Source organism: Sinohyriopsis cumingii, chromosome 6 (assembly GCF_028554795.1).
Source record: "Sinohyriopsis cumingii isolate HCF-2022 chromosome 6, ASM2855479v2, whole genome shotgun sequence".
NCBI lineage: Eukaryota > Metazoa > Mollusca > Bivalvia > Unionida > Unionidae > Sinohyriopsis > Sinohyriopsis cumingii.
Genome location: NC_142966.1, coordinates 122317400 through 122339537, shown reverse-complemented (window position 1 = coordinate 122339537; position 22138 = coordinate 122317400). Strand labels below are relative to the sequence as shown.

Below are 22138 nucleotides of genomic sequence, written 5' to 3'. Positions count from 1 at the left end.
ACAGGTGCATTTATTTGCCATAATATATATTATGTTCATACTATAATAAAATAACAAGTTTTGAATATGAATTCAATTTTGATTCTGATAGAAAAGTTTCTAAAAAGAATATATTAACTTTAATTATAATAATGAACCTGTGTACAAGTTTGGGATGATTTCCCATTAGATTGTTCAGTCTGGTGGTTTCTGTTGTGACATTGGGTATTGTGACAAATGTTATGTAGGAAGTATTGGGATAAGAAAAAACACATCACAAATGCCGATAATTCTGTGCAACTAGTATCGCACTTACTGTATGCTTCTTCAGGCACAAAATGTTCTTAAAGAAATGGATGATGTCTTTATATTTTAAAATAACAATTATGTCATTTACCTAATGTCATAAATAATATGCATCATCATAACAATTTTATATGTATAAGAGGACAAAAAAGATACACAAGTCTCTAATGGAACCTGAATCAGTAAAATAATAGAATAGAGACAAACAGTCATACATACAATTATATTTTTATAAAGGATATACAACATATCAATTTTTAATTATTAATATATAAAATTGTATAAAACGTTAATTAAAAGATTGATATGTTGTATATCCTTTGTAAAAATATAATTGTGTATATAACTGTTTGTCTCTATTTTATTATTTTACTGATGTAGGAATTAGTACAACATAAGAACCTTAATACTGCCATAATATTTATATAAGAAGAGAGAGTTGATCAATTGATTCATTCTTGTTTACTGTTGTCATGTTTACCCTGACCCAGAGTAGCCCAGTTTGAAACATGTATAATCAAGGTAATTCTGACGGGTCATTGTTTGATGTCGAACATTGCCGAAGGCTAGCACTAATCCATTACGTAAGATTGTTGTGGATAGAATAGAAGAACCGGACATCGGAGTTGCGAGGTGCCCGATAGCAAATTATCACCTAGGTGTCGAAATGTTTCCAAGATCAAAAGAAATTGCCTGAAGAAGTGGGAGTGTCCTAACTTCTTTCCCCTGCAAACAGACAGACAGGTTGAACTGGCCGCTAAGACGATTGGACAGGGGCACAGCGCCACCCAATCAGAATCGAGATGGGGGGAGACCTTGATTTGGGTAGAATGATATCCCTGCGTTTTCCGGCAAAAGTTAGTTCGCTGAGAGAAATTACCCAGAGAAGAGGTTAGCATAACTCTGAATAGCCATTCGTTATTGGCGGGAAAAACATAGAGCGGGAAATTCTAAGTACAGAAAACTTCAAAAGGTCAGTAGATATTTGTTCGGTCTTTGTGGAATGCGACTGCATTTTAATTGTAGGTCGTATGTATACTTTATTAGTACTAAAATCGTAGTACGAAGAATTACTTTGTTTTGTTAATATGTTTGCATATTTTGAAGAAATGAGTTGATATTTGTAAAGAATTATATAGCTTGCCAGCCGTCGTAAGAGTTAATATTGTAATTTACTATGTGGGTATTTTATAGTAGACTAACACATATGTTCATATGATTATAGATTTTGCCATTGTTGAATATTTGTAATGTACAGACATGCGTCTGATTTTGTCAGATTGTAGTACAATGAGATTAAATATATATGTGTATATACTGACGTGACGCAATGTATTGATGTCTGTATAACAATTCGCTGATACTGTGTTATTACGCCAACGTTTACCCTGCAAGAAGTGTGTGGGAATTTCGATGTGTATGCATGCGTGGCCGAAACAGTGACAGCTATCTGATGGTTAATTGTCGTTATAGTGTGAGGTGAGGTTCGATAAAACATTTGTTAACGCCTTGTGGTTTTTCACAGGAAGCTTTGAGGGACAGACCAGTTAAAGTTTGGTCCCGTTGTCTTGGATAGAGAGACAGAGGAATGGAGGGAAGAAGAGGGTGGAGTTGAAGTCTGGGAGCGGAATTGGAGGAGGAGATAATAGAGAGGGAAAGGAGAAGAAAGGAGAAGTTGAAGTCTGGAGCGAAGCTGGAGGAGATAGTAGAGAGGAAACAGAGACAAAGAAGGAGTTAGAGGAACGGAAAGAAGGAAGAATCAGCGGGAAGAAATAGATGAGTAGATGCAAGGACAGGGGGAAAATCGAACTCACACTGTAAATCACGGGATGAATTAGGCTGTCACTTGGTCGAGGGAAAGACGAATGATTGGAAGTTATCGTTTTTAAATTATCACATTTATTAAATTGTTATTGATTGAATTTCATCTTCGTGTTCTCTATAATTTAACCGTCGGCATTGCTGACTGGGGGCTCAGAGCTGTAAATCTACATCATCACTAATTTAACTTTCTAACCTAACGAGCCAGGGTGGAACTTTCAATTTAATTTAATTAAATTATATTGGGAGAACCCCACCCCAATACGACAGAACGCCACAGTGGGCGCTTCGTCCGGGATTTGAATTAGACATAAATATTATTTTACGACCTAAAGTTTATTTGTTAGGAAGTATTAGTGAACAGTGTGAGATATTTTCCATCCTATGTATTTTGAATTTTTATGATTTTCTCATCTTGTGTTTGTTATATTTGATATTTGCATGTTTGGTAGATCTTTAATTACTTGCAGTAATTGTGAAGCAAATATCGAGCAAATATCTTACCTGAACGAAATTAGTTGTTGTCGACAGGTAAGTATTTGGCTGGGAACTTGTAATATCTGTCCATTGTTAGTAAGGTCGAGACAAGGTATCACTTCCTATTAGTATAACAATATGGCTACAGAAAGGCAAATGATCAAGGAGTACCGTGCCATGGGTTCGGAAGATCTCGGCTACGAGGGAGATCGCCTGGCAGCATTTATTGAAGAAAGAATCAAGGAATGGAAGGCAGAAAAAGCAGCGGAGAAGGAGCTGGCCAAGATAGCAGCGGACCGAGAGCTGGCCAAGATAGCAGCGGACAGAGAGCTGGAGTTGGCCAAGATATCCGCGGACAGAGAAACCCAGAAAGAGCTGGAGCTGGCCCGGATAGCCGCCGAAAGAGAAACACAGAAAGAGTTGGTGCTGGCCAGGATATCAGCGGCCACAAAAGAACGAGAGCTTGCTCACACTCTCGAAATGGAGAAGGTCAGGTTAGCCGCTAGGGACATAGATCGGGACGACGCTAGCACAAGTTCTGGAGGGACTGGACGACCTTTCATCGACCACCGAATGGTCCAGATAAGCATGCCTCGGTTCAGCGATAAGGAGGAATCTATCGACGATTTTCTTGTTCAGTTTGAGAAACTCGCTCACGCTCATAAAATTCCTGAACAACATTGGGCGATTAATGTCTCAGCTTTTTTGCAAGGTGCAGCTCGTGAAGTCTACCACGGCTTAGCTGCAGACGATGCTGATGACTAGAATGCGCTCAAAAAGGCCCTTCTCTGCCATTATCGGCTGACCGCCGAAACATATCGTAAACTTTTTCGGGACTCGGCGAGAAAGGCAACGGAGACCCACTCTCAATTCCACACCCGTGTTCGAGGGTTATTTGAGAAGTGGATGAAGATGGCCGAAGTCGAACGATCGTACGACGGGCTACGCGAGGTTATACTCAAGGAACACGTCCTGAGTACTTACCGTCGCGAGTTGACAGTCTTTCTAGCAGAGAGAGAGCACCGGACGCTCGAAGAGATCGCTAGCATGGCGGAGCGATACGAGCAGGCACACTCGAAAAGTGGAGGTTCCGGGGGTGCGGACCGACCCCGACCCACTGAGTCGCGCCGTGTGGTTGAGGTAGAGCCGGCTGTCCGTAACCGTCAGGGCGACGAGAGGGTCGGAGGGGGATCTACAGGTAGGGATGCCAACCATAGACCTGGACAGGCCTCACCCACGAAAGCGGGACTTGCAGGTCGGCGAGGGCCGCCGACGTGTTACAACTGCAAGCGCCCGGGGCATATTGCCAGGGACTGTCCCAAGGGCAGGCAGACCCAGGTGAATGCCGTCGCTAGGAAGGAGCGCGAGCCGGAGGCAAGTTGTAACCCAGCCAATCTCGCGTCTGCTACTGTCAACGGAGAAGGTGCCACCATCTTGTATGACACTGGGTGTAGCGTCCCAGCCCTTGTCGACAAGAAGTACGTTAAGCCCGAGGATTACACAGGGGAGGTAATCGAAGTTCAGTACGCGAACAGCACGCGTGACTCATTGCCAGTGGCTGTCATTGACCTCGATTCACCGTACGTGAAGGGGGGAAATTGAAGCTGCATGCTTGGATGGTTTGTCGCATGACGTCATACTGGGATGTCGTTATGTGTTGCCACAACCGAACCCCGAAACCTGCACACCGATACCGGTGAGTGCTGTGGAAACCAGGTCCAAGAGTCGACAGACGAAAGCGAAGCCGATGGAAGTTACATCGACACCGGTGAGTAACATTCTTCCGGCCGAGCTGAGGAAGCTGCAACAGGAAGACGCAACTCTGGCGCAGTTGTACCAACACGCTGCAGCAGGGACGGAGAGAGAAACTCCGAATGGCGGGATGAAGTTCGCATACAAGAAGGGGATCTTGTATCGCTACGCCAGGAATGGTCACGAACACTTTAAGCAAGTCGTCGTACCAAAAGAGAAGCGAGGGGAAGTGTTGAAACTCGCGCACGAGAGTCTCATGGGTGGACACATGGGAATTGCCAAGACGCGTGACCGTCTTGTCAAAGGATTCTACTGGCCAGGGGTCCAGGGAGACGTCAAACGGTTCTGTCTCTCCTGTGACAAGTGTCAGAGAATGGCACCGAAAACGGATCATCGACCCGTCTCCTTGGGGAGTACACCCCTTATCGATGAACCGTTTAGACGCGTCGCGATGGACTTGATCGGACCGATAAAACCCGCGTCGTCGCACGGAAATCGGTATATCTTAACGGTCGTAGATTACGCTACACGCTATCCGGAGGCCGTTGCGCTGCGTAATATTGATTCGGAAACTGTCGCGGAAGCGCTGTTTGGGATTTGGTCAAGAGTTGGAGTGCCCGACGAGATCCTGACCGACCAAGGGACACAATTCATGAGTCGCGTGATGGCAGAGGTAAACCGACTGATGTCAATTAAGCACCTCACGACTACACCGTATCACCCTCAATGTAACGGACTGGTTGAACGGTTTAACGGGACCCTAAAGAACACGCTCAAGAAGCTGTGCGAAGGCCGCCCCAAGGATTGGGATCGGTATATTCCTGCCATGCATTTCGCCTACCGGGAAGTACCTCAAGCGAGTCTAGGGTTCTCTCCCTTTGAACTCCTGTACGGGAGGACCGTACGCGGCCCAATCGCCATACTGAGACAACTGTGGACGGACGATCACGCTGTGGAGGAGGTACGCACCACCTACCAATCCGTTGCGGACTTTCGCAACAAACTGGAGGAAGTTTGTTCCCTCGCACAGGAGAACCTCAAGCGAGCGAAGGCGCGTCAGGCGAAGAATTACAACAAGCGCGCAAAACCACGCCAGTTTGAAGTAGGGGACAAGGTGTTGTTACTGCTGCCCAAAGAACACAACAAGTTGCAAGTTTCCTGGAGGGGTCCATACGTTGTCACCGAGAAGGTCGGAGGTCAAACATATCGGATACGGCTACCAACGAAGGAGAAATTGTACCATGCCAATCTCCTTAAGAGATACCGGGAAAGAGAGACCGTCAGCGATTTTGTTATCGCCACGATGGTCACCGTGGACGCCGAAGGCGATACGGAAGGTGCCAACACTGTTCCGAGCTGTCCGTTAACGAGGGCTGAGACACCCTCGGACGTGGAGTGCGACCCCATGTTGACTGCGGTACAGCGGGGAGAGATTGATACGTTGCTGGCCGGGTATTCCGATGTGCTTACGGAAATACCTGGGAGAGCGTCGCTTGTCGAGTTCGGGTTAAAGCTGGTGGATAACCGGCCAGTCCAGCGTAAACCCTACCCCTTGCCCCACGCAAAACGACAAGTCGTAAGGGAGGAGATCGAGCAGATGATTGCTTTGGGAGTGATCGAACCCGCCGACTCTCCATACAGCTCTCCGGTAGTCCTAGTGCAGAAGAAGGACGGCACCCATCGGTTTTGTGTCGACTACCGGAAGCTAAATCAGGTGACAGAATTTCAAGTCGAAATGCTACCTGACCCGGAACATATTTTCGCTTCTGTCTCGAAAGCGAAATATTTCTCCAAGCTGGATTTGTCCAAGGGCTATTGGCAAATTCCGGTAAGGGAGGAGGATAGGGCAAAGCTAGCTTTTGCTACTCCCGACGGGACCTACCAATGGTTGGTCATGCCGTTCGGGGTACAGAACGCGCCCAGCGTCTTTACTAGGATGATGCGGAAGTTGTTGCAACCGTTGCGCGATAGGGGAGTCCACAACTTCATGGATGATCTCTTGTTAGCCACAGAGACGTGGGGTGAACACCTCACTCTGTTAGCTGACGTTTTGGAGCAGCTACGTCAGGCGGGATTGACAGCTCGCCCTTCCAAATGCCACCTAGGGTTCCGGACATTGGACTATTTGGGACATACCCTGAGCCAAGGTAGGCTGTCCCCAGAGAAGTCGAAGGTGGAGCAGCTGAGAAACGCCGCACGGCCCACCATGAAAACTGAGGTGAGGTTCATTTCTGGGATTGGCCGGGTATTATCGGAGGTATGTGGCCAATTTCAGCGCGATTGCGGGACCGTTGTCTGACCTAACCAAGAAACGTGCCCCGACTAAGGTTATTTGGACAGATGCGTGTGAGCATGCATTCCAAACGCTGAAGGATAGACTTACATCCGACGCAGTTGTCCGTCTACCGGATCTGGCAAAAGACTTCGTTCTTCGCACCGACGCATGTGACACGGGACTGGGAGCAGTACTACTACAGGAATACGATGAGACGCTTTTTCCTGTCGCGTACGGCAGTCGGAAGTTTCAGCTGCCGAGAAGAACTACTCCGTATCGGAGAGAGAATGCCTCGGAATCGTGTTCGGTATATCACGGTTCGAGCGGTACTTATACGGGCGGAAGTTCATATTGGAGACCGACCACCAACCACTCGCGTATCTCGCGCAGGCGAAATTGTCGAATGGACGATTGATGCGATGGTCGCTGTTCTTACAACAATACCAGATGCAGATCAGGTACGTGAAAGGAACTGAGAACGTAGGCGCCGATTTCATGAGCAGGAGCGCTGGAATGGTATAGATCGCTGTATATATATATATATATATATATATATATATATATATATATATATATATATATATATATATATATATATATATATATATATTCATGTTCGCACTCAGGGTGTAGTGTCGCGATAATTTTGTTCTTTATTTCGTGTATTAATGCCATTGCATTTGAAGTAATTTTAAGGGAATAAAATCCTGATTTTATTCTCAAGCGTGGGGGGGTGTCATGTTTACCCCGACCCAGAGTAGCCCAGTTTGAAACATGTATAATCAAGGTAATTCTGACGGGTCATTGTTTGATGTCGAACATTGCCGAAGGCTAGCACTAATCTGTTACGTAAGATTGTTGTGGCTAGAATAGAAGAACCGGACATCGGAGTTGCGAGGTGCCCGATAGCCAATTATCACCTAGGTGTCAAAATGTTTCCAAGATCAAAAGAAATTGCCTGAAGAAGTGGGAGTGTCCTAACTTCTTTCCCCTGCAAACAGACAGACAGGTTGAACTGGCCGCTAAGATGATTGGACAGGGGCACAGCACCACCCAATCAGAATCGAGATGGGGGAGACCTTGATTTGGGTAGAATGATATCCCTGCGTTTTCCGGCAAAAGTTAGTTCGCTGAGAGAAATTACCCAGAGAAGAGGTTAGCGTAACTCTGAATAGCCATTCGTTATTGGCGGGAAAATCTTAGAGCGGGAAATTCTAAGTACAGAAAACTTCAAAAGGTCAGTAGATATTTGTTCGGTCTTTGTGGAATGCGACTGCATTTTAATTGTAGGTCGTATGTATACTTTATTAGTACTAAAATCGTAGTACGAAGAATTACTTTGTTTTGTTAATATGTTTGCATATTTTGAAGAAATGAGTTGATATTTGTAAAGATTTATATAGCTTGCCAGCCGTCGTAAGAGTTAATATTGTAATTTACTATGTGGGTATTTTATAGTAGACTAACACATATGTTCATATGATTATAGATTTTGCCATTGTTGAATATTTGTAATGTACAGACATGCGTCTGATTTTGTCAGATTGTAGTATGATGAGATTAAATATATATGTGTATATACTGACGTGACGCAATGTATTGATGTCTGTATAACAATTCGCTGATACTGTGTTATTACGCCATTGTTTACCCTGCAAGAAGTGTGTGGGAATTTCGATGTGTATGCATGCGTGGCCGAAACAGTGACAGCTCTCTGATGGTTAATTGTCGTTATAGTGTGAGGTGAGGTTCGATAAAACATTTGTTAACGCCTTGTGGTTTTTCACAGGAAGCTTTGAGGGACAGACCAGTTAAAGTTTGGTCCCGTTGTCTCGGATAGAGAGACGGAGGAAAGGAGGGAAGCAGAGGGTGGAGTTGAAGTCTGGGAGCGGAATTGGAGGAGATAATAGAGAGGGAAAGGAGAAGAAAGGAGAAGTTGAAGTCTGGAGCAAAGCTGGAGGAGATAGTAGAGAGGAAACAGAGACAAAGAAGGAGTTAGAGGAATGGAAAGAAGGAAGAATCAGCGGGAAGAAATAGATGAGTAGATGCAAGGACGGGGGAAAATCGAACTCACACTGTAAATCACAGGATGAATTAGGCTGTCACTTGGTCGAGGGAAAGACGAGTGATTGGAAGTTATCATTTTTAAATTATCACATTTATTAAATTGTTATTGATTGAATTTCATCTTCGTGTTCTCTATAATTTAACCGCCGGCATTGCTGACTGGGGGCTCAGAGCTGTAAATCTACATCATCACTAATTTAACTTTCTAACCTAACGAGCCAGGGTGGAACTTTCAATTTAATTTAATTAAATTATATTGGGAGAACCCCACCCCAATACGACAGAACGTCACAACTGTGTTCTTGTTTTAATATCAGTTGCAGATATGTTTAATCTTGTGCTTAGATATAATTTGAGAGGAAATCAATTGTTTGGATTGTTCAGTGGAATTACAAAGTGCTCTTTGCTTCTCAACTAAAATATTGTTCAGAGATTATTGTGAATTTATTCAAAGGAGTCCTGGACAATGTCATTTTGATACATCAAGACTGTTGGCACTTCAGCATGAGGACCTGAAATTCATTTGGAGCACTCATTTCTTTTGGACTTTAACAACTTTTTAGAACTATTTTGGATTTAATTCATAATACTGTAAGTTCCTCTTCAAAATGTTAATTTAATAACTTAGAGAATTAAATAATATATATTTTACAAAACTTGTTGCTTTTGTCTCTTTCTGTTACCTAGTTTAAGACCATAGAGTGTAAAAAGGGCAGTGACAAGATGATCATGCTTAGCCTGCAGAGAAGTTCTAATTTCAGTTTTTCTGTTGCTGCATTTGTAATGTTGATGATTGCTCTTCAGTACATCTCCACATTATGTTCACCCAGATAAGTTCCTGACCTGTACTTAGAATGAGTTCCTGAGCCCCTCCTTGAGCGTTTTTTCTCTTTGTGTCTTAGATCAGAAATTTCTTGACAAGGTTCTCGACTGTAAATACATAAAAAAGAATAAAGAATAAAGATTGGCTGTTACAATTAAACAAGATAAAATAATCAGAATACTCTAATGTCTGCTGTAATAATTTTTTTATGGTTGATCTTTCCATTTCCCCTCATTCAAAGGTCAGTCGATTTTCATCGAGGGCTCAGAAGACATCATCTACCACCTTTGATTCCTTTATTACCTTAAACACGCTGCACTTGACCTTGAACGCTATGAATTACAATAATAAGGTAATCCATTAACCACTTGCTGACCATAAACATGTTAATGGTTCCTTAAAAATTTGTATTCTATTACACTGTGATGCATCATATGTGCTAGTTGTTGTACTGGTGAGTCATTTTCGGTCCTCAATATACTGATTCAGGCAGGTTTCTCTAATGCAGTGACAGAACATGTCCATTAGCAATACTGTATTTGGGGATTTTTATTACATTTTTCAGGAAAATTCTGTTAATTTTCAAAAGCGATTCCAGCTGTAAAACATTATGTGCAGTTGACAGTTTGAAATAAGTTATTTTTAGAATCACAAAGATGAATTGGATTCTATTTCATATGCTTCTAGGTCCTCTCCTTAAGCAACATGACCATTTTTAACACAGACAAGGAGCCAACCTCCTTTCCTATCTGCATATATGTAAGGGTTTCTCAAAGTCTCTGACATGAGAAATTTTCACACTGGTTATCTGTGAGTATTATTTCAGAGTCCAAATAAATGTATGTTCACAATGAGCAGTATACAATTACCATTACAGCAACTGCATAAACATTAGTTTTTCTTTCATTGCATTTGAATTCTGTTTCATTATGTTAGTTTTATTTCCGAGTCCTCTTATATTAATATGGCATACATGAAGTCCTTTTCCTGTGAAGCCAATAGTAACTGAAGAATTTGCATTTAAATCACTTTGATCCTTACTATGTCTTTGCACTATATAACCATCTTAGTGTGATATCATGGGCCTCAAAGGAGTGAATTTTACCATCTTGTGTGATATCATGGGCCTCAATGGAATACATGAACTTTACCAACTTAGTGTGATATCATGGGCCTCATGGGAGTATGTGAATGTTACCATCTTAGTGTGATATCATGGGCCTCAAAGCAGTGAATTTTACCATCTTTTGTGATATCATGGGCCTCAATGGAATACATGAACTTTACCAACTTAGTGTGATATCATGGACCTTAAGGGAGTATGTGAATGTTACCAGCTTAGTGTGATATCATGGACCTCAAGGGAGTACATGAATTTTATCAGTGTGATATCATGGACCTCAAGGGGGTACATGAATTTTACCAGCTATGTGGGATATCATGGGCCTCTAGGAAGTGCTTGAATTTTACCAGTTTAGTGCGATCTCATGGGCCACAAAGGAGTGCATGTATTTTACCAGCTTGGTGTGATATCTTGGACCTTAAGGGAGTACATGAATTTTGACAGCTTAGTGTGATATCATATGCCACAAAGGAGTACATAAATTTTAACAGCTTAGTGTGATATTGTGGGTCACAAGGGAGGAGTACAAGAATTTTAACAGCTTAATGTGATATGATAGGCATTGAGGGAGTACATAAATTGTTGCAGTTTAGTGTGATATCTTGGGCCTCAAGGGAGTACTTGAATTGTACATTCATGAGTAATTTTGATATTGTCAATTTTCATTCTTTTCACATAAACACTGAAGCTATTGACACATGACATGGGGATTATAACATTTCATTCATGTTAGGGTGGTTGTGGTGCAGTTATAGTAATAGTGGGAGGATTTTAGGAATTCACTGCCCCCTCCCTATTTATTAAATTGGTGCTGATGGCAAGAAAGCAGATTCTGGTATAGCTGCTCAACTGATTAGGAAAAGACCATTTGCTTTGAAGCCACTTATGTTGCTGTGTGAATGCATCTTGCCACTGTGATTATAATATCTGATATTGCAATTACACATGTACATCAATTGTTCCAAATTTAAATGAATGACTTTCTAGCTTTGCAGACTATAAGTATACAAGATTTATTATCCACCCAGGTGTTTCTTTTTGTTTAATGGAATGAACCCAGAACTGAAGATATTACCTCAATGCTTTCTTTAATTTTATTAAATGAGCCTTATTCTTATACATTAAAAAAGGCATAACTTTTAACAGATGATGAATTTAATATTGACCCACAAATGTGATTCAATAATTAAATATGAAGACAAAATTAAAAATTATAATTAACATATTTTTGAAACAAATGAAAACAAATTGTTGAGGACAAAAGTGGGTTTTTCACTGCAAAAAGAAAAACATTTAGAATAGAAAATATAATTGCAACAATACAAAAGGCTGTGAACTACATAAACAAAGTATCTGTGTTTGGAAACTATTTAAAAAGGTCCTTCATTTTATCTACATTACTTGGTTTGCATCTAAATGTGGCCACACATATTTGTTGTGGACCAGTTTTTCAGCTTACAACCTCTCATATTTGGCCTTTCTCAGAATGTTAGTAGTATTGAAGTTTTCATGCAATAGCTTGAAAATAAATGTAGTGGAGTTATGCTTTAAGTTCCCAACCTTTTTGTGGCCATCAAAGACTGCTACTGCATCTTGTTTGTATGGACTTAAAGGCTCCAGCTCCAGTCTGTATGCAGCACCAACTGCCAGCTGTTTAGTGAGCATGCCTACAACTGTCAAGTTTCTTATCACCTGTTGGAGATAGTCCTAATTTGTTACTAATCTGAAATCATTATGTATGAATTGATACTAAAATATAAAACAAATCCTGATTTACCAATTATGAAGATTATCATACAATGAAATTTAACATTATTTTCAGTTTTGTTTTAAGTACATTTGAAGTAAACCATTTGCTTTAATTTTCATAAACTTGATACAAAAGTTCATGACCTTATGTGTTCTATTCATGAAAATTATCATGGTAACATCTCACTCTTGCATGCAGATAATGTGCACTGTCTCAGCTGTCATCCTTTGTTGAGAGAGATATATTAACAATCCTTTTCTGACTTGGCAAGACTGAAACTGTTTTGAGTGCTTTTTTTCTGCTCTGTGCAAGTTTGATTGCATAATAAATGTTTTACTTGTTTGTTTTACACAGGTACATTAATACATACAGAGAACACAGATTGTGCATTCAAATGACGTAGGACAGTTGAAAGGCTTGTCCATCTCAAATGAGAACCCAACTGGTAAACATTCCTCATGCATCCACTTCTGGCAGACCTTACAGCAGACCCTCACCTGCTTGATTTCCTCAGCATCCTCCTCACTGAATACATTCAAGCAGCGAGGGCATTCAACATCATATTCATTACTTTTTTCCAATATCACATAATTTCGTCATTTGGGAATTGTCTTATCTTTGAATGATCTCTTGGTGTTTTTCTGAAATGTTTTTTCATCATTTCCTTTTTCTTTCATCTCACAATTCTTTCTTTTTTACTTCTTTTTGTCTTGTACAGACAGCTTTACAATTTTAGGTGGCTTATGATCCAAAGGCATACCTGTTTCATCGACATTAAAGATACGCTCTGGGGCATGTGTTAGCAAGTATTTAGCAAGAATATATGACAGAGGATTTAAGTCGTTCTTGACCACTGTTGGATTCAAACATATTGCCCTATACCTTAGTAATGACTGGGGGCTGCTCATCTGCACTTTTTGCCATCTTTTAGTAAATCCCAACCACCAGTCATCACCAGGTCTACCATTTATAAATATATTTGGAATATATCCTTTCTCAACTATATCACTGACTAAACTTGTGATCTATTGTTTGCTTCTTACAAACCCATTTTGGGTTGTACCCCTGATAAATTCTACCATTTTCCTTTCTTCCTGCAAAGGCAGCATTGTTTTGGGACCTGGCCTTATAGATGTTACAGAGGCTAAATGGCCAATTATCTTATCACCCAATGTCGTTTGGGGACAATAATATGTTCTGCCACCTTCCTAACAGATATATGAATGTCTTTTGCCATTTCTAAGTTGTAGAATTTGATGCCCTCCTGGACATCATCCCATCAACTCACTTTTTCTTTTGTTGTTTTACCCATTTTTTCACAGAAACATTTATTCAAGTATAGCAGATAACAAGCTGTAGAATATAACTTATAAATTTACTTGAAAAGCAAGTCAAAATATTAGGATGTTGCAAGTTGGAAAATGTCTCTCGTGATTGTTATTGTCTGTATAAAAATTGCATCATGGGGTTTGAAAAATGTGTAAATGACCACTTTAACAAAAAGGTTCACAGTTATATTGCAGATATCAGTACTGCCAGAAAGGTAACTACTCTTTGCTTTCCAAAACACAAGTGCAAGAAAAAATATTATTCATTTAAGTTTTAAGACAAGATAATCTTTTTTCTAAAAATAACTAGTCCATGATATCAAGCCTGGAATTGTTTTTAACTATTCAGTACTTCATAATGATGTGTATTACTGTTATCTAAACAGTACTGATGAAATGATGAAAGCTAATGATGAGACAGCTGAAACATTTTTACATAAAGTATTCAGATAGTAGTAATAATAATAATAATAATGAACAAACAAACAAGATGGTGAGCATTAATGTAGAGTATACCCAAACCAAAATCGCAAGCTTTCTTTTAAGGTTGCGGCAAGCTTGCTGAAAGCTTGTTGTGTAAGTTTGTGGCAAGCTTAGATTTGAAACCATGGCAAGCTTGCCCAATTGCAAGCTTGTGTAAGCTTCCCTATTACTACCTTGCACAAGGTAGTAATAGGGAAGCTTGTGCAAGCTTGTAATTGGCAAGGTTTCATTTGGCAAGCTTGCGCGAGCTTGTTATGTAATCTTGCAGCAAGCTCAGATTTGAAACCGTGCAAACTTTTACCAAAATTACAGGCTTGTGCAAGCTTACCAATTACAGGCTTGCACAAGCTTAATAATTACAAGCTTGCAAACAAAGTTGACCTAGCTCGCTGCATCAGAAGAACTGGTATGGCATCAATTAAATTATTGTATACATGGTCAGGGGCCATCCATTTAGTATGTATGCAAAATTCTGGCAAAGCTTGACCCCTCCCCATACACGTGCATACTTTTTATACCCCCCCCCCCGCAAATGTATGCTTGCCCCCCACCCCCGATTCTATAGAACATCCTATATTTAATCCATGCAGAAATGATCAAGGATTAATAATTCTAACATGTTTAATAAAACAGATAGTCCACCAACGTTGAATGTCTGGCTGCATCAAAGAAATAAGCTGCATAACTTTAAAAAGTTTGTCTAGTGTCCGCTAAAAATTCAAACTCCAGCTGAACCCAGTCAAACAGGTTACATATTGGACAAATTATTATTGAGGTTTCATTCCCCTAATTTCCTATGCATATGTACGTTATCGGTAACCTCCCCCCACCAATGTATGAATTTGGGTTACCCCCCCTTCATGCGTACATACTAGATGGGCGGCCGCTTACATACCTCAATTTTTTTCTAGTTCTCGATGTGTGAAAAGTATGTGATATCAAATATTAAAATGAAAATGTTAATTGATGAACATTAATTAGCATGATATCTTACAGTCACAACGAAAGAAAGAATGAAGTCATCAAAACATTAAAAAATATTTAATCAGATAAAAATAAGAATGAGATCTGTGTGAGGAAACTCTTTATAATTTTGTTCTGTATGGCTTTGGAAATGTTCTACTTATATACTTCCATGTAGAAATCCATTTGGGGAAGGATGGTGTCAAACGGTTAGGTTCCCTCTCTCATCTGTCAAAATGATAAACTCTTAGGTGAAAACAAGAATGTTTGCCATTTGAATTACACTGATCCACCTCTTTTAAGCAAAATCATCTACATAAAATTCTGCATCCTCCTCTGCTTCTGGTTTTGATTCAGGTATCATCCACTGAAATGGATTACAGCAACATGTACTATGCAACCAGGAAAAAAACAACAGTATTTGCCTCTTTGGCAAAAGCATTTTCATTTTTAGTTCAACATTCCAAAATCACTTATCAAGTCAAAGAAATATCAGTAAGTGTAATTCAAGATCATCCTTTAACACATTAACCCCTGGAGGTTTTTGTCATTTTGATCTGAATTTTGAGTAGGAAACACATTTTGATAGCTATTTCTGAATACATCCTTAAACACCAACTTCTAGGTGATCTTTCAATAACATACTGCCTTGTTGTGTTAGAAACATCGTTTTTCATTGGCTATTTGGCTCGCGTATGAGCAGAAGGGTAAAAGTTCGATTTAAAATTTTTTTTTTTGCTTAACTCATTCAGCCCCAGACCCGTTATCAGTATCACTGCTGCTATGCCCCAGCAGCGGTAAGCTGTGTCTAGCTGCGTGTGCCCCAGAGTTTTTACCTGTTTGAAAAATTTTGTAAACATCGTACACATGCATTCACTCTTACCTTAATTTCTCTGCTTATATCCAATTAAAATCCAAGAAAGTTTCACCATTTATTGCAAATGAATTTGTCTACACAGTGATGTATTATTTTTCCCTATTTGTCCAAGTCTTTCACGACTTATTTATACAGAATTTTCAAAATTATGTGCAACATTTATCCGCAAGAACTCGATCATCATCGCTGTCAGCATCCTCATCTTCGGACGATTCAGTCTCAGAAACTTCTATGTCCGAATCGAAATCTCACAAAATATCCAACTGCCGAACATATCTTTCATCAGCTTGCTCAGTATTTTCAAAATCAAACCCGAGAAACTCCTCATTTTTGCTCTCATCAAAAATCACTCTTACGTCCGCCATCATTTACGATTTTTCATGACCACAACACGTGTAGTTAAACCGCTTTCAAAACAGGAGCCCTTAGCTTCTGAACAATTCAAATTTCCGCAAATGAAAGTAAAATCATTTCTGATTGGTTTAATAGTTGTTAGTTCTTGGAATAAACCCATTTCTAACCAATCAGAGACGTTGAATCTAACACACATTCATCACGCTTGGAGACGGGATCGGCCATTGAATGCAGTAAAAAAATCACGACTACAGGCGGGATCGGCCATTGAATGCAGAAACCGGATCACGCCTACAGACGGGATCGGGGCTTAAAGGGTTAATGGAACCATTATTTTCATATCAAGACCACTCTTTATTCAAATTCCCATCTTATCCTACTTTTTGCAAAGGTTCATCTGTCTGTTTGCAGTTCATACCAGTCTGCCTTAGATCTGAGACCAAAAAGTCTAAAATCTGGACACAAAATCAGATTCCGACCACAGGCGAATTTTGGGTAGAAAAAAAAATGAGGTTTTTCCCTCTGTATTTTGTAGTACAACTAGAAATGTCCAGATTATTTGGTATCATTGTATAGCTACATCTACCTTTCTATAATACCACCCACTTTAGTGTATCGTACATGACCTTGACACTAAGGGGCTCAGCAGCAGGCTACTACCTCCTGCCACTTAAACTCATCACCAGGGGTTAATGTGTTAATGAGTTCCTAAAATTTAGTTTTACCATCCATTTTGAAAGGGCTATAACACATGCCAAACTTCAGAGCTTTAAACAAACAGAAGATCTGATGAAAGTGACTAGGTACCTTAAGACATTTTGAAATAAAATAACTGCCATCTTCTTGGGGGATGAAAAGGATTAAATGTAACAACCTCTGAACAATTGTTGAATTTGATATGTGAGAAGAAACAATAGACCCTATGAATAATGGAAATGAGATTCACAAGCATGTGTTTAATTGTATAATCTCTTAGTTTGGCAAGCGCAGCAATAAATAATAATGATCTGCAAACTTTTTATGTAAATCATTGGGTGAAGCAACATTACAAAGTCATCTTTTGACGTATTTAAATCACAAAAGTGAAACAGAACACTACCGCCAATCTAGTCTTGAAAACTGGCAAAATACAACACACTCTTGAGTTTACTCATCAACATGATAACTCCATGATTTCAAATTTTCTCTTGGGCTATAGGATTGGCTACTGCACATATATCGGTTCTGCGGGCAACGAAATTTTTCTGAATTAATGAGCTAAATTGTGACAGTTCAACCTTGAAAATTGTTCCTAATTTTTTAGTGTGAGGCTATAATGGTTGTTTGATGCTCTTGCAACTCAAAATATGTTGTGTGTATATTTAGCATTCATAAACCAGTCTGCTGACCTTAAACAGGGGGAAAGTAACTGCCTTTAATGACTTGATACCGAATTAAGTCTCTGTTGCAGAAAACCACATTTCATCTTGCATGCTTTTATTTGATTTCTTTTTAAACAAGCAAAATTCACAAAGCTCAATTCTTTATAGAATGTTGGCAGAATGCATCTATCTCTCAAAGAAAAACAAAACTTGTATATATTTTTACATTTTTATTTAGTATGTAAATAACTGACATTTATTTTTTTCTCCTGGTAGCAGATTGTCATTGAAACAAATATATGACAATTCTTTCAAAAACTTAATGCCAGAAGTTAATATTACAAGATTTACTGAAACTATATTTGATGATGCATACATTGTCGGTAAATAGCATTTACAAGTACTTGACATCAGATATCTTGCTGTATTAAGTTATTCTTCTGTAAATAACATTGCAATCAGCAATTACTATTTATTTTACATGATTTTACTAAATGGAATTCTTTATCCAGTCTTTCATTCCCTGACAAAATGACTGCATAGCTAATTGAGTGTACAATCACTTAAAGAATTTCCTTGGTGCAAAAAAACTCAATTGTTTCTCTAACATGTATAATATTTGTAAAAATTTGAAAATGAGAAAAAAGACATTTGTAGAAAAAGTAGTATTTCATACTTTGCCTTGGTCAAGAAATAATTCAGTTTATTTTGAAATATATTAATAATTTTCATAGCTAATTTAAACATAGAGAAATGTTGGAATAATATATTTTATTTATGTATCAACTAAGTACAAGTAATTCAAGTTCTTAGCATTTTACAATGGTGAAAATGTATATTATTTAACTCAAGTGCATTATCACATGCTATAAATAAAAACTAGATTACTGGTAACATCTTTCAATTTAACAGTGTACTTTCTTAAAGCTTGTTTTAATCTTGCTGTTTTGATGAAATTTTGGGAAGTATAAACTGAGCTGCTTCAGTGAATACCATATATTGATTAAATTTTTCAATAGGTATTCATCTGTAATAATCAATTAAATGACCTGATGTTGTGACTACAGCATACACAGCAAATGTTACAAATGGTAGACATGCTGTTGCATTAAACAGATGAGCATAGACTGAACTGCATAGCTGCTTTAATCCTGCAATTAAATTAATGATATGCTTCTAGATTCATTCGCTTAGTTGTTAAAGTAATAGTTACAGATGTGAAGAATTTATAGATCCAATGCTTAGAGATTATGTTCTGGTGACCTTTGAATTAGCCAATAAAAATATAGCTTTCAGAAATCTGAAAGTGAATCAAATTGTTCAGCACACATTGATGCTCTTCAGCCATACCACTCAGTCTCCCAAATGTGAAGATATATGACTTCATCTCATTGGCTGATAAAATTAGCGATTATGGTACAAACAAAGGTCACCAAAACATGACCCCTAAGCAGTCGCTGTCAAATATTCATGTAGGAACATGGAGATATCATTTTAATCAGATTGCGCGTGAACTGTGCTTCAGTACACATATATACAGGTCTGTAGCATGAATAGTTAAACATGCATATCATTTGAGGGGCCCTGAGTGGCCGAGTGGTCTAAAGTGTTCTCCGTTATGGATCACTGCCATCTCACCTCTGTCTGTGTGGGTTCGAGTCTCGGATTCAGCCAATGTGGGTATGTGAGAAAGCTTGCCAGTAGCTTCTCATGGGTCAGTGGTTCTTTCCGGGATTTTCCCTGGTTCTTCCTCCACCATTAATACTGGCCGCCATGTATAGCCTATTGTGTGCTGAAAAACGGCGTTAAACAACAACAACAACAACAGCATATCATTTGTTATCCTTTTGGCATAATCATTGTTTCAGGTGTTGGTTTGGTTTGCTGCTTTGCAGTAAAGCAACACAAGTTGGTTGTTTTGTGCCAAGGCAGTTGGATTAACATGGCTTGTACAATGATACGCTACAGTATCTAAACCAGGCTGGTCCATTGGTATGTTTTGAATCTGCACCCATTCTGTCAAGAGTTCAAAACAAGCTAAAACTAACAAAAGTAACTCCCATACACAAAAATGGAGATTTTTCTGATATGAATAACACTATAGACCTATATCAGTTTTCTCATCACTTTCAAAGATATTAGAAAGACATGTTTGTGATGAATTTAGAAATTACCAGGAATCATTGAATTTACTACATTCACAACAATCAAGCTTCCATGAAGGACACTCATGCCAGACTACACTAGCTAAAATGGTGGATGATCAGTCAACAGCAATAATCTAAGGTAACCTTGTAGGCACATTGTTTCTTGACCTTACCGAAGCTTGACCTTGTAAATCACAAGATCCTGAGGGAAAAGCTCAGCATATATTAAGTTAACAATGAAATTTGTTTGAAACCTATCTTGAAAGCAGAAATCAACAAGATTCTATTTTAAATAAACTTTCAGATGAGAGTCTGGTAAATTCAGGTGTTCCACAAGGATCAGTTCTTAGATTATTACTCTTTCTTATGTACATCAATGATTTACCATATCACATTGAACTATCCACCATGAACATTTTAGTAGATGACAACATCGTTCAACATTAGATCAACAGGCCATGAGATTTGCAGGAAATAAAAATTAGATAAAAATAAATAACTAACATGAAGGTAAATGCAGCCAAATACAAGCCATGATCATAAAATTATTTCAAAGTAGTGATAAAAGAAATGGGTATACAACAGTCTGAAACAAACAAACTACTTGGTAACATGACAGACAAAATCTTGTGCTTGAAAATGCAGGTTCATAAGGTAGTTAAAAAAGCTAACTCTCTGCTTTATTTCTTGTACAGAATAAAATCTTATCTCCCTCAGGAACAGAGAAAGATATTCTACAATGCATATATCATGCACACCTAGAATACTGTTGTTCTATCTATGTTAACAGTGGTACAGAAAATAAGGAAAGATTACTGAAATTTTAAAAAGAGCATCTAAAGTTATTCTTGATGCTGATTTAGATACAGCATCAACAAATATTTCTAAAAAAAACAGAAATGGCTTCCATTTCAGCTGAGAACTCAGTTTTAAACAGGGGTACTAGTCTGTTAACCTTAACTGGCATGGCTACTGATTATCTTAAATGTAACTTAAATTTGTTGACAATGTACATATATATGAACTAAGATCCATCTCAAGCAACAATAGTAGTATAGTGGGGCTGTATAGCAACACTGGAAATCCTAGTCAAAAAGGTTGTGGGGCTGTATGGCGACAACATTGATAGCAACAAGGGAAAATCCAGTCAAAAAGGTTGCAGGGCTGTATGGCGACAAGGGGAATTGAACATGGGGAATATTGGGTCTATATAGTGACATGGGAAAGTGGGGTTGTTGTATAGGGACAATAGGAATGGAACAGGTGAAGTGATGTCACAGTACTGAAGATTGGTAACAATGTAGCAAGGGGCTGGCCTCAATCAGGACCAAAGAGCAGGAAAAAAAAACCTAGAAAATTTGGCAGGATATAGATTTGTATAACTCATACAACATACAAACATAAATACTATACAACTGACTAAAAAAAATTTTAGGCAAGAAAGTCAATCTTTTCGAGGCATATGAGTGGCCCTGAAAAGAGCCTTTGGCATCTTCTATTTTCTCCAGTTCTTCCACCATTTCCTCACTTTCTCAATAATTCCTATCTTCTCTTCCTTCTCTGGCATCCAGTCAGGATGTCCCATAGATCTAAATTTCACTGGCACCCTCAGCCAGTTAATAATTATTCAGTCTTTCAAACTCCTATTTTTTCTTTCTGTTGTCTTTTTCCTTTCTCTCTTTTGCCCAGTTATCTTTAATCTTTTTCACCTCCTCTTTCATTACCTTTCTCATCATTTCTTCAGCTTTCTTTAGTTGGTCTAGACCCGACTTTACAAATGACCACTCTGTCAAATTCAATATTTCTTGTAAAAGGCACCTGAATTTGATGACATTATCAAGTGCCTCCTTCAAGGTTCCCACTCTCACTTACGGAGGTTGAATGAAGCCACTTAATTTCTCCACTTCCTTGTCTATCATGCCATGTACCAGATCCCTGGCTACTTTCAGACTGGTCACAAAGGCTAGGCTACCTTGAAACTTCTGGGGGCCCCAAGTGGCTGAGTGGTCTAAAGCGCTCTTCGTTATGGATCACTGCCATCTCACCTCTGTCTGCGTGTGTTCAAGTCTCAGATTCGGCTAATGTGGATATGTGAGAAAGCTTGCCAGTAGCTTCCTGTGGGTCAGTGGTTCTTTTTGGGGTTTTCCTGGGTTCTTCCTCCACCATTAATACTGGCCGCCATGTATAGCCTATCATGTGCTGAAAAATGGCATTAAACCCTACAACAACAACAACAACCTTGAAACTTCCAT

The 22138-nt window shown here is 39.2% G+C and overlaps 1 protein-coding gene across 1 annotated transcript in view; it reads left to right on the top strand.

Moving 5' to 3' along the window:
• The first annotated feature begins 16610 nt into the window (after positions 1–16610).
• The window catches only part of LOC149797863 (uncharacterized), a 39832-nt gene continuing 34304 nt past the window's right edge, over positions 16611–22138 (top strand). The window contains exon 1 of the mRNA XM_089960491.1: positions 16611–16695. The gene's annotated coding sequence lies outside the window, so the exon portion shown is untranslated. The remainder of the gene's footprint in view (positions 16696–22138) is intronic.